General features: G+C 36.8%; 1 pseudogene across 1 annotated transcript; it reads left to right on the top strand.

Annotated features, from left to right (window-relative positions):
- Positions 1-8608: 8608 nt before the first annotated feature.
- On the top strand, positions 8609-10027 carry LOC308550707 (nuclear pore complex protein Nup50 pseudogene; annotated as a pseudogene). The gene has a single exon. The product of its transcript is annotated as a nuclear pore complex protein Nup50 pseudogene (transcript).
- The last annotated feature ends 1965 nt before the right edge of the window (positions 10028-11992 follow it).

Below are 11992 nucleotides of genomic sequence, written 5' to 3'. Positions count from 1 at the left end.
GGGGACAGTGACTTGCCTTGTGACATCAATTCTGTGATGGATCTAAGAAGAGTTGTTGATTTTCAGTTTCTTTAGATTTTTTCTTCTTCTGGGAATGTGACAGCTTCTAAACATCTAATATTCTGGACTGGAAACCAGGAGTCATTTTGTTTGTTTTGCTTTGTAGTGGGAGCAGTTTCTTTTGTTTTGCTTAAATGATCTATGTACTAACAGCATTTGACAATTGTTCTCTCTTAAGCAACAAAATATAAATTGTTTAATATTCTAATGAAATCATTGTATATAAGCAATAAATGAATACATGTTCATGTATTATTTTTCCAATGCTACAGAAGTACATAAATTCCTTTTCATCCTATCCAACTCCCATTTCCCTCCTTGTAGGTAATCATTGTTAACATTTTGCTATATAGCCTCCCATTTTTACACCTTTATGTATGAACCCATATCTCCATTACTATATCCATATGCTTACTTAGTTTTAAATATATTGATATAAATATTTGCATCATATTATGTAATAACATAATTTTTAAACTTTGGTCACTTTTTTATTCTTAATGCTGATTATTTGTGGTTTTATCTTTTTTGTTCTTGATCAGACTTAACAATAGCTAAATTATTTTTTCATCAAAAACTAGATTTTGATGCTATTGATTAAACTTAATTTTGTTTTCTTTTTTATTAACTCATGCTTTTTTCTTCAGTAGTATATTTTTCTACTTTTGGAGGTTTATTTTGTAATTATGTGATTATTTTAAAAATAGTTTATTTGAATGCTTAGTTTGTATATTTTTATTCCTTATCTTCTGATACATTAATCTAAAGCTTTAAAAATTTCTCTGAATGTTATTTTTACTGCATTAGACAAATTATGATATATAATGTTCCAGCTATAATTCATTTCTAAATAGTCTGCATTTAAATTTTTTCTGCTTTTTTAATCTAGAGTTTTATAGCGAGTGTGGTTTGTTTGTTTTTAATTTTCTACCATTTTATTTATCTTCTTTTTTGTTTAATTTCTAGTATTTTATTTGGCTTTGAAGATGATTAATCTTTATATATGTTCCTTGGTTACTTGAAAAAGATGTGTGTTTTCTGATGTGTTCAAAGTAATATATTTATATCTATCTTACCTGTGTTATTCACTTTCTCTGTAATCTTAATTGTTTTTGTGTGTTTGTCATATGTTTTGCCAGAGAAAACTCCCTCCCTATGATTATAGACTTGCTAATTTTTTTTAAAAATCACTTTTCAATTTCAGTTTTCTATTAAAAATAAAAACGCACATGGCAATTTTATACCTTTGACTCAGAGGATATACTCTGTGAAGGCTACAAATAAACCTACATATAATGCAGTTTCATGTACTAATTTTTAATAGTAGTATGCATGTTTTGGTTTTGAAACCAGACACGAAAGGGTCCTGCTGCCCACTGCTACTAGAGTCAAATGAGTAGAGATGAGGTTGAATCTTTGTGGTACATTTATTAATCAGATAGTCGGCAATCTGAGAGAGTGACAGGTGTAACACCCTGAAAAGACTGCTCTGAAATGTCATTTCAAGTCAGCCTTTATATATGGTTAGAGGGTTGGAAAAAATCTAAAACTAGTGAGTTCCAGGGTCTGCTTCTATCCTTGTCCTTGCAAAGATTAGCCCCAGAATGCTGCAAAGATTAACTCCGGAATGCTGTCTCCCTTCAGATAGATTCTGCCCTTGATCTGCACTTAAAATGTATCTTCTTTTCTGAGTAATGGACTCATCCGGGATTCAAGGTCACCTTATCTTTACAGCCCTGTTTTTCTTCTTGCAACCAGTCCTCCAGTTTCCCAAGGTCTGTAAAAAACTCTTTTCTATTACATGCCCTTCCCTTATCAGTTTCACAAAAATAAAATACATGTAACAAAAAAGCAAAAAGATGGAGTTAGAAAATAGGCCATCATTAGGCAACTGAAACCTCTCCAGAGCTTTCAAAAAGATGGTGATGATTTAGGGGGGAAAAAAGATGGTGATCATATAGGGGGGGAAAAAGATGGTGATGATTAATAGATAGCACATTTTCACTGAGGAATCATAAAGTGCCACACAGTTTTGTGTGCCCATTGGTGTTTTCCAGGGCTGGAGCAATGCTTACTAAGAAATTATTCCATTCTTGTTTTTATGAATGAATCAAAGCAGTGGTCTACATAATATGTATACAAGCATAAAGGTAAATTAAAACTGATTATTTGATGACATTAAAACAATAAACTTCTGTTTAAACTTTTCAAACACTTTGCTTTGTCCTACCTCTTTGTGTATAAGAAGTCTCAGAGAAAGTATTGGTATTTACAGCTATATGTAAGTTACAAGCTACAGCTCATAGTTCTCTTCTTGAACCCAGCATAAGTCACAGTTTAGAGGCAGAAGCAAGTGTGAGAGGAGGACAGAAGTTTTCCCACATCACCAAGCACATTGTAGGTAATTTGAATATCTGGAAATTTTCCTCCACATTTTTTTTCTTGAATTACTAATGCCTCTGAATAATAAAGCTTATTATTGAGGTTTCTTAATGTATGTTCCTTGTCATTTTTTATGGGAATTAAGAATAATATTATTTGTTTAATGCTCTAAGATTGTTAAAGTTAAAAAATATCAAACATGAAAATATAAGACACCCACTAGGAGCAGTAAAATTACTATTGTTTGTCATATACATAAAATGTTTTATGATTCTCTGGATATAGTCCCAACATATGCAGGGTGAAAAATAAATTACAAATACAGAACATATGAGCAATCAACATACATAAAAAATTATTATCAAAGGCACACAGTAAGTGGACAATTTAAAAAATTCTTAGTGAATTCTGTTAATAGCTAAATTTGTAGAAATTCTGACTTTTGAAGTTCTAACCAAAAATATAATTTGATTTTCTATTGTGTGCAGGGTCTAAACTAATACTACTATGCAATAAATATAAGTACAGAGGTTGGGAAGATTATGCACTGAAACAATATTTTCATAGTATATGAGGTAATTAATAGCTATTAATCTTATGTTTAGCACTACCTACTTATGTATTTCTGTGCAAGTAACATAAACTTTTTAAATCTTCTACAACAATTGTAAAGTTCCATAATTTATGATTTTAAAATCACATATTTGATATCAAGAAGTCATCATCCAGCCTTAGCATTTAGTCAATAGCTAAAGTAAATGAAAACCACTCCACTATTCTCCCCTGGAGATGTGACTAATTATATGTGCTATGCAGGATACACTTGAGACAAATCATGCATGTGCATCATTATGGGTGAAAAAATATCTCAATCTTTCCTAAACTATGCCCTCTAAATAGTCCAGGCTTCTATCTCTGTAAACCATTGAAATATCCTGTAGTTCTAAGGTAGTCTACCACAGTATCACAGACATATTTTTATTCCAAGAGTCCTGGTTTTCTATACACACACAAACACACACACACAAATATGGTCACTGTAAGTATAATTCAGTTTGGTGTTTTCTAAGGTTTTAATTCACCTTGTGCATTAGCCAACCATTCTGGAAAATAGCGAATTCTTGTATCTCTAGATATAACTTGTATTCAGATTATAGAAGAGACTATACCAAGGTGAAGGAAAACATGTCAAACTTAACAAATGGATATAATTTAAATGAAGCGATGTTTCTATTGATTGTTACCATCATCAAATGTGAATGAGGTAAAAATCATTGTTAGACTTTTATAGAATTCACCAAACCAAACAAAACAAAACCTTTTTTGCATCAACTGCAATTTGGTTGCATAAATTCTTAAATTTTGTTCCAAGATTATCACCTTTCTCCCTTTAGTACTCTACAAAAATGACTTCTATATACTATATATTTAATAAGTATTGGTACACATTGAAAGAATGAACAACCAAACAAATATATTTTTTGGTGTTCTACAAAAGAAAGTGAGAGACCTTTTTACTTTCCTTTGCCAAACTTAGAACAAACCATAAGTCTCACACCCTGCTTTCTCTCCACAGGGACTTAGCTGGTCCATCTAGCTCTCCATGGTCTAAGGTGCCTCAAAAGTCAATGGCTCAGCCCAACAGCCCTCAGTAATTCCAGAACTTTGAGTTTTATGCTCTGTTACTGAAGTTTCTGAACCCCCTTTTGTGATATGTTCAACAAAGGGGGATAGGAGAAAGAAAATAAACATCATCTAGTCTCTGTCCCACTGTTACTTCTATTACTGTTCTTCATCTTATAGGTTTATCATTTACTACTTTTATCTTTATTAAATATTTCTATAAAATTTTATTCTCATATGATTGGTGCTTGATGCTTTCTAGGACTCAATCATTGGAAGATTGGAAGAGTAGAAAAGGACATGGAGTGTCATTATACTTGTTGCGTAATGTTCATCACATTCAATCTTGGACACTATTATTTAGCACTTTCATCACTATTCTGGATATCAAGAAACAAGCATCCTTGAGAGTAGGATGAAAAATTAAGTGGATAACTCTAAAAAACAAAGATAAGTAAATAGTATTAGAAAGTGTTTATAGCCCAGCTGGGCGTGGCTCAGCGGTTGAGCGACAACCTAGGATCCGGGTCATCGAGGTTTGATTCCTGGTCAGGGCACATGTCCAGGTTGGGGGCTTGATCCCCAATAGGGGGCCATGCATAAGGCAGCCGATCAATGACTCTCTCATCATTGATGTTTCTCTCTCTCTCTCTCTCTCTCTCTCTCTCCTTTCCTCTCTTTGAAATCAATAAAGATATATTTAAAAAAAAAAAAAAAGAATGTGTTTATAAACCAATATATTGAAATTAGGTAAGGATTAGTATAGTTAGAAGCTCTTTACAAACAAAAATTATTTTAAATCAATTCAGTAGATAGTGCATATCAAAAATCAAAACACAAAACATTGCACTATAGTTTATTTTAAAATACAAGCATGGGTCCCATTTTCTCTCCTTCACCCCCTCCAATCCATTTCTGCCCCTCCCGAGGCTTTCTCCCATTATTGTCTGTGTCCATGGATTATGCATATATGCATATAAGTTTTTTGATTAATCTTTTCTTACCACCCACCCCCCTTCCCTCTGCAATAAGACAGTCTATTGCATGCTTCAATGTCTCTGGGTCAATTTTGTTTGTTAGAGTTTTTTGTTCATTGTCTTCTTCTTAAAGAAGACCCTTCAACATTTCATGTAATACTGGTTTGGTGGTGATGAACAACTTTAGCTTTTATTACCTAGGAAGTTCTTTATCTGACCTTCAATTCTAAATGATAGCTTTGCTGGGTAGAGTAATCTTGGTTGTAGGTCCTTCTTTTTCATCACTTTGAATATTTCTTGTCACTTCCTCCTGGCCTGCAATTTCTGTTGAGAAATCAGCTGACAGTCTGTGTGCTCCCTTGTAGGTAACTAATTGTTTTTCATTTGCTGCTTTTAAGATTCTCTTTTTGTCTTTAACCTTTGGCATTTGAATTTTGATGTGTGGGTGTGGGCCTCTTTGGGTTCCTCTTGTTTGGGACTCTCTGTGCTTCCTGGAGTTGTAAGTCTTTTTCTTTCCCTAAGTAAGGGAAGTTTTCTGTCATTATATTTTTAAATAGGCTTTCAATTCCTTGCTCTCTTTCTTCTCCTTCTGGCACCCCCATAACATGGATGTTAGTACGCTTAAAGTTGTCCCAGAGAATTCTTATAGGACACCTCTAATACTTTCAACAATAAAGATAATTTTTTTCAAAATCATGCTAGCCATAATGGGTATAAATCCTGGATTAATCACATATTTTTTCTCTGTAACATTGGGGGAGATATTTAATCTTTATAAGAGTTTTGTCATCTATAGAGTAGAGACTATATTGATTATATGAGAACTAAACTAAAGAATGTGTGTAAAGAACATTTTCTACAATACCTGGTAACTAGTAAGCACTCAATACATAGTAGATGTTATAATTTTATTCCCTGGAAATCATTAAATCAACTTGAGTGTAATCTAATATTAATTCTGACTTCTATAAATCAGGAAGAATTTAGAAACTTTTGAAGTGACTTAAGACATAAGAAGAAAAAATTAAATAGTTTAAGGATTGGAAAATAAGATCTAGGAAGAACAATGAATGAATTTAGATTTATTTTTATCATGGAGGAAGCTGAACTCATCTTTGTTCTTTTGGAGTAATTCTAAATCTTTGCATTGTCTCCTGTTGTTGCTCCAACACAAATTCCTGGCAATTATTTCTTCAAAGATATTAGGATCTTGTTCTTCGCATGCTCACTTTGAAAAAATATGCGTGAAAATCTTTTGAAGTATAGAACCCTATACACATGTAAAATATTAATTCTATAATACTTAGTCGATTCCATTGAAAGAACTTACTATTCCATAATATAGTTAACTGATATGAATCTGTCTCCCTTGCTAGATTGCAAACACCTTAAAGGTGAGATCCAATGTTATATTGCCCATATTTTCAAAAACTGCTCCCTGAAACATACATATAAACACAACATACACATGCACATGCACAGATAGAACATACTCAAGGTACTCAATAAATATTGGATAAATCAATGATTTGTAGCAAAAGAGCAGGATACAGTATAACATAGTGATTTAGAACATGCAATTTATCATAAGAAAAATTTAATCTGAGCACCAGATCTCTTACTTATTTATCTATGTAACCTTAAAAAAGTTTTATAATGCCTATTTTTTTCAATTACCTCATTTGTACAGGAATAATAAAAATGGTATCTACTTCAGGATTTCTATGAAGATAAAATTAGATAATGCATGGAAGGCACTTTTCATAATACCTTGCATATTCTCAATACTCAGTAAATGTTGCCTGGCTGGCATGGCTCAGCAGTTGAGCATCTATCTATCATCCAGGAGATAGAGGTTCAGTTCCCAGACAGGGCACATGCCTAGATTTTGGGTTGGATCTCCAGCAAGGGGAATGCAGGAGGCAGCTGATCAATAGCTCTCTCTTATCATTGATGTTTCTATCTCTCCCTCTCCCTTCCTCTCTCTAAAATCAATAAAAACATATTTTTTAAGAAATAAAACAAGTAAAAAAATAAAAAATTAATGTTATTGCAATAATCCAGAAATCTCTTTATATTATTCATTTTTATTTATTTGTTTGTTTGTTTATCTTTATTCAAAAAACATTACTGAATGCCAGTCTATCAGGTACTCTTCCAAATTTTAGAAATATAAAATCACAGCCGTTGTTCTGAATGAATCCATGTGTAGTAGAGAAGAAAGATAAATAAATAATAGTTATAGTGTGCATAAGAAATAATGATAGTACAGAGGCAGTGGGCTAATTTTGGGGAAGATGCCAGGGATGACTTCATAAATCAGTGATGTTGTGCTAAGTTATGGTAAGTAAATGATATTCAGGTGGATGATAGTGGGAGCTAGAGGATAAGAGAGAAGTCAGGGCAATCAGTATTTTATGTCTGAATTTTTGCAGTAGCTTCTTAGTTGATTTTCCTGATTTATATCCTTCTATATTTTTATAAAAAATTTTTATCATGTCATTCTTAAATCACAAAGTTGCAGTGAATCTCTACTGTATATCTGCTCATATTTTTGTTGTCCCTTTTCTGTCTACTTTATTGGATTTACACTGTGTTGCTCTTTTTCTGACTTATTAAGATGAACTTTTAGCACATTAATTGAATGTGCTTACTTTTTCCAATATATTTAAAGCTATAAGAACTTCTCAGAACAAATTTTGGTGTATTTCACAGGTTTTTATAAATGATATTTTTATTAGCACTAACTTCCAAGTTTTTATTTTTCATTATGATTTTTTTCTTTACCTCATGAGTTCTCTAGCAGATGGCAGGAATGCTGTAAGCCATATATATTTTTTCACAAATTGCTAACTTAATTGTCTTCTGGTCAAAGATTTAATATACTTGATGCCCATACTCTGACTTTTGTCAAAGTTCTCTTAATACCCTAGAACATGATCACTTTTTGTTAATATCCCTTGGGTACTTGAAGAAAAGTAAATCCAAAAATTGTTGGTGGCATAAGTCTATACGTGTGTCCATAAATTCATTACTTGTGTTTCCCAGATTATATTTTTGTCTGTTTAACTTATCAATAATTAATAAAGATATGTTGAAGATTTTCTCTATATAGTGGATTTTAACGTTATTTTTCTTAGGTGCATGCATGATTCATTGATTATTTCTCACTATTCAATAACTGTTCAGGTGCACAATAATGCCTTTGTCTTTAAGTTTATTTATTCTGATATTAATTGTGATATACTAGCTTTGCTTTGGCTAGTGATTGTCTATTTTTTAATTACTTTTTTATATGTATGTGTTAATGACAAACAACATTTATTTGGATTGCTTTCCTTTATCTTTACAGTGTACCCTACTGCATATCAATATGTAAAATTTAAACTTCTGATTCAAGATCTTCTCTAATTGTATCCCAGGCACCAAGTTTACTAATCATATGTTTTTAACTGTTTTAAACTTATCCCACAACTTACCTTACTTTTTTCATTTTTCTCTAAACACAATGTGTTTGTTTCAGTCTTTGCATATGAAGTTCTTTCTGCCTCATACCTTCTGTAAAAATGGCCAAAAGAATTGCCGAGAAGGATTTGACAGACAGGAATTGGGATCAGGAAGACGAAGCAGAAGAGGTGGGAACATTCTCAGTGGCCAGTGAGGAAGTCTTGAAGAACAGAGCCATAAAGAAAGCCAAGCGTAGAAATGCTGGATGTGAATCTGACAGTGGAGGGGCCTTTAAAGGCTTCAAAGGGCTGGTTGCTGCTTCTGGAGGAGGAGGAGGGTTTTCTGGATTCGGGACTTGTGTAGGAGGGAAGCCTTTGGAAGGACTGTCAAATGGGAGCATCACGGCTGGTGCCTCATCTTTCTCCAGTGCGAGTGCCACGACCAAGACCAAGGTGACCTTTGGATCTTTTGCTGTAAATGGCCCCTCCTCCTTTGTTGGTGATAAGATTTCAAACCCCAAAACAAATGGTGACAGTCAGAAGCCTTCTTCCTCTGGTGTTGCCTCAAGCCCCGCCCATCACGGGAACGCGTACCACAGGCAGCTGGCGGCCTTGAACTGTTGTGTGCGGGACTGGATTGTGAAGCACGTGAATGCAAACCTACTGTGCGACCTGACACCTGTCTTTAAAGACTACGAGAAGTACCTAGCAGGCATTGACCAGCAGCAGCGGCTCGACGACAGTGGCAGCAGTGACCCGGAAAGGGAATCTGGCAAAATGTCCCTCAACTCACCGTCTCCCACCCTATTTGGTTCAACAAAGTTACAGCAAGAGTCAACATTTTTGTTTCACGGGTACAAAACTGAGGGTACCTCTGAAAAGGAGACACAGGCTATGCCTGAAAAAAAGGGGGACCCATCACTAGGAGCGACAAGTGCCTCGTTTAATTTCGGCAAGAAAGTTGATGGTTCTGTTTTGGGCTCCTTAAACTCTAGCCCCCTGGCTGGGTTTTCATTTCCTTCTGGAAACTCCAGTTTATTTGGCAAAGATACTACCCAGAGTAAACCAATATCTTCACCATTCTCCACTGCACCGCTGGAGAGCCCAGCAGGCGGCGGCAGTGCTGGCTGCAAAGAAGGTGGAGATGAAGAAAATGAGGAGCCGCCCCGAGTGGTAGTCACCGAAGTGAAGGAAGAGGATGCCTTTTACTCCAAAAAGTGTAAACTTTTCTACAAGAAAGACAGTGAATTTAAAGAGAAGGGTATCGGCACTCTGCATCTGAAGCCTACAGCGAATCATAAGACACAGCTGCTGGTGCGGGCAGACACCAGCCTAGGCAACATATTGCTGAATGTCCTGATTCCACCCAATATGCCGTGTACCCGCACAGGGAAGAACAACGTGCTGATTGTGTGTGTCCCCAACCCCCCGGTGGACGAGAAGAACACCAGCGCCCCAGTGACCATGCTGATTCGGGTGAAAACTGCCGAGGACGCAGACGAGCTGCACCGAGTCCTACAGGAGCAGAAGGACGCCTGAGCTCCTGGGCCCAGCTACGCCAGGGAGCTGCTCCCCACCCTCTGTGTAGTTAGTCTTTGGTTGATATTTTGAGGACCTTTAGATAACTTAAAACTTTTGTGAGGAAGATTAATACGGCCAATAAAACCTTTAATGTTTAGTGTCGAGAAGCTGTATTCTCCCTTCTTAACTGTCTAAAGTGTAAATACATTTGAAAGAAATTTCAGGAAAGATTTTTAATGTTCATTTATTAAACTAACCACAAGTGATTTCTTAATGGACTAAAATCAGGGTATCGTGTGGACTTCCCAAAGGCTTTTCCCACCCATGGGTTTGGCAAGGCTCCCAAGGGTGGGGTCCAGAGGAGCCAGGCCTGCTGCCTTCCGTCCAGATGGAGCCGCTGCCCAGCTGGGCCGGTGTGTGCTTTCTTTTAAGTGTTCTTTCAAAGCTGTGATGTGGGCGCCAAATGTCACCTTCAGCGTCAGGGCCACTCAGCAGACGGCCTTTCACTCTGGAGGCTGTTGTGGGGGACTCAGGAGCTGCTTAACTTTTTAAAAGGAAACAGGTGGCTTGTTCTTTGGTTTCGAAGTTTATTTATGAGGTGCTGTTACTTCCGTGTCCCCTCATGACAAATGGAGAGGGGGGGTTGCCAGGAATGAGGTTTAAAAGCACAATTTTGGTAGCTTACAGTTTGTAAACCGTGTAAAAAAAGTTAAGTCAGAGTTAAGTCATCCTACAGAAAGGAAGTGAATATGCTTAGTTGTACCGCGGCAAACCCTATGGATCTAAAAACTGCTTACTGCTTAAGTCTAAGAGCTTTTATTATACACAAGCTGTGTGAGTTAACCAGGAAACCTGCAAAGAGGCAATGAGGGGAAAGTAGTGTGTGTAAATGTCACCTTTAACTTAGGCTAGTCCACATTTGACGGCTGAAGTTCATTTCCTTTTTTGAGTAAATCGTTCATGATGTCCGTGAGGAAGGAGGCACGGTTGGCCCAGGAATACTGCGTCTCCCCCGTGGCCGTCCGGTAGCCACACTAGTTTCTCTGAGGACTGGGAGCGTGAGTAGGTGTGGATCTGAAGGCTAAACTCTGTTTGTGGCTCGTTTAGTGCTGGCACCAGGTGATCTTCTTGTTTGAGGCTCAGGGTCAGTGCCTGAGGGCTCACTCTCTGTGTTCTGATCTTCAGCACATCTTCTGACTTAGAAAAGAGGAATCAAAATAATTGAGATAGTGTGGTTGCTTTTTTAAAAAAACCTATAATTTTTGATGTAAAGGGGGCAGGGAAACTCAATCAAATGTGTTAACTCTTCAATACTCAAGGTCAGGTACTGGTCTGGTGTTTGTCATGAGGCTCCTGTACTGCTCTGTCTGGTCACTGCAGTGAGAGAGGTTGGCCGGTGTGACTGGGTAAACACACAGAGGCCTGCTGGCAGTGACAGGCGTGGTCCCACTTGGCTCTCGCCAGACCCTGAGGAAGCCACAGTGGTGGTTGCATTTACTGCTTAGAAGTGAGATTCTTCATGTGCTTTTATTACCGGTGACTTAGAATAGACAAGAGGTTGATGCTGTTAGAGTCACCCTGGTCCAGCCCTGGCACCTTGGTTTTTCCAGTGTGTCCAGCAGTTATAAGGATGAGGGAGTCCGGGGAGCAAGTTTCAGCATGTTACAGCTCAGCCATGTGCTCCCGTGGTCCCACCTGAATAGCCAGTCCCAGCAGGCATCTTCAGGAGCCCTGTGGGGGTCACGGCGCATTATTCTGTCAGCCTCTGCACGACCAGTGGGATGCTCAACAAAGGGCCCGGGAAGAGCACGATGGATCACCTTTAGCAGCCTGTGAAAGTAGTTCATGCCTTTTTAAATTAGTGATGGATGTGTGTGGCTTCCTCTACTAACATTCCCAGCAAATCCTTGCTGCTAAGACTCACTGTTAAAGTGAAAATTACAGGGAAGGTGTAATGTGTGTACATTAACTCCAAATGTGATC

This window comes from Miniopterus schreibersii, assembly GCF_964146895.1.
Source record: "Miniopterus schreibersii genome assembly, chromosome: X".
NCBI classification, from domain to species: Eukaryota; Metazoa; Chordata; class Mammalia; order Chiroptera; family Miniopteridae; genus Miniopterus; species Miniopterus schreibersii.
Note: the sequence above shows the minus strand (reverse complement) of the source record. Positions and strands in the feature narration are given on the sequence as shown.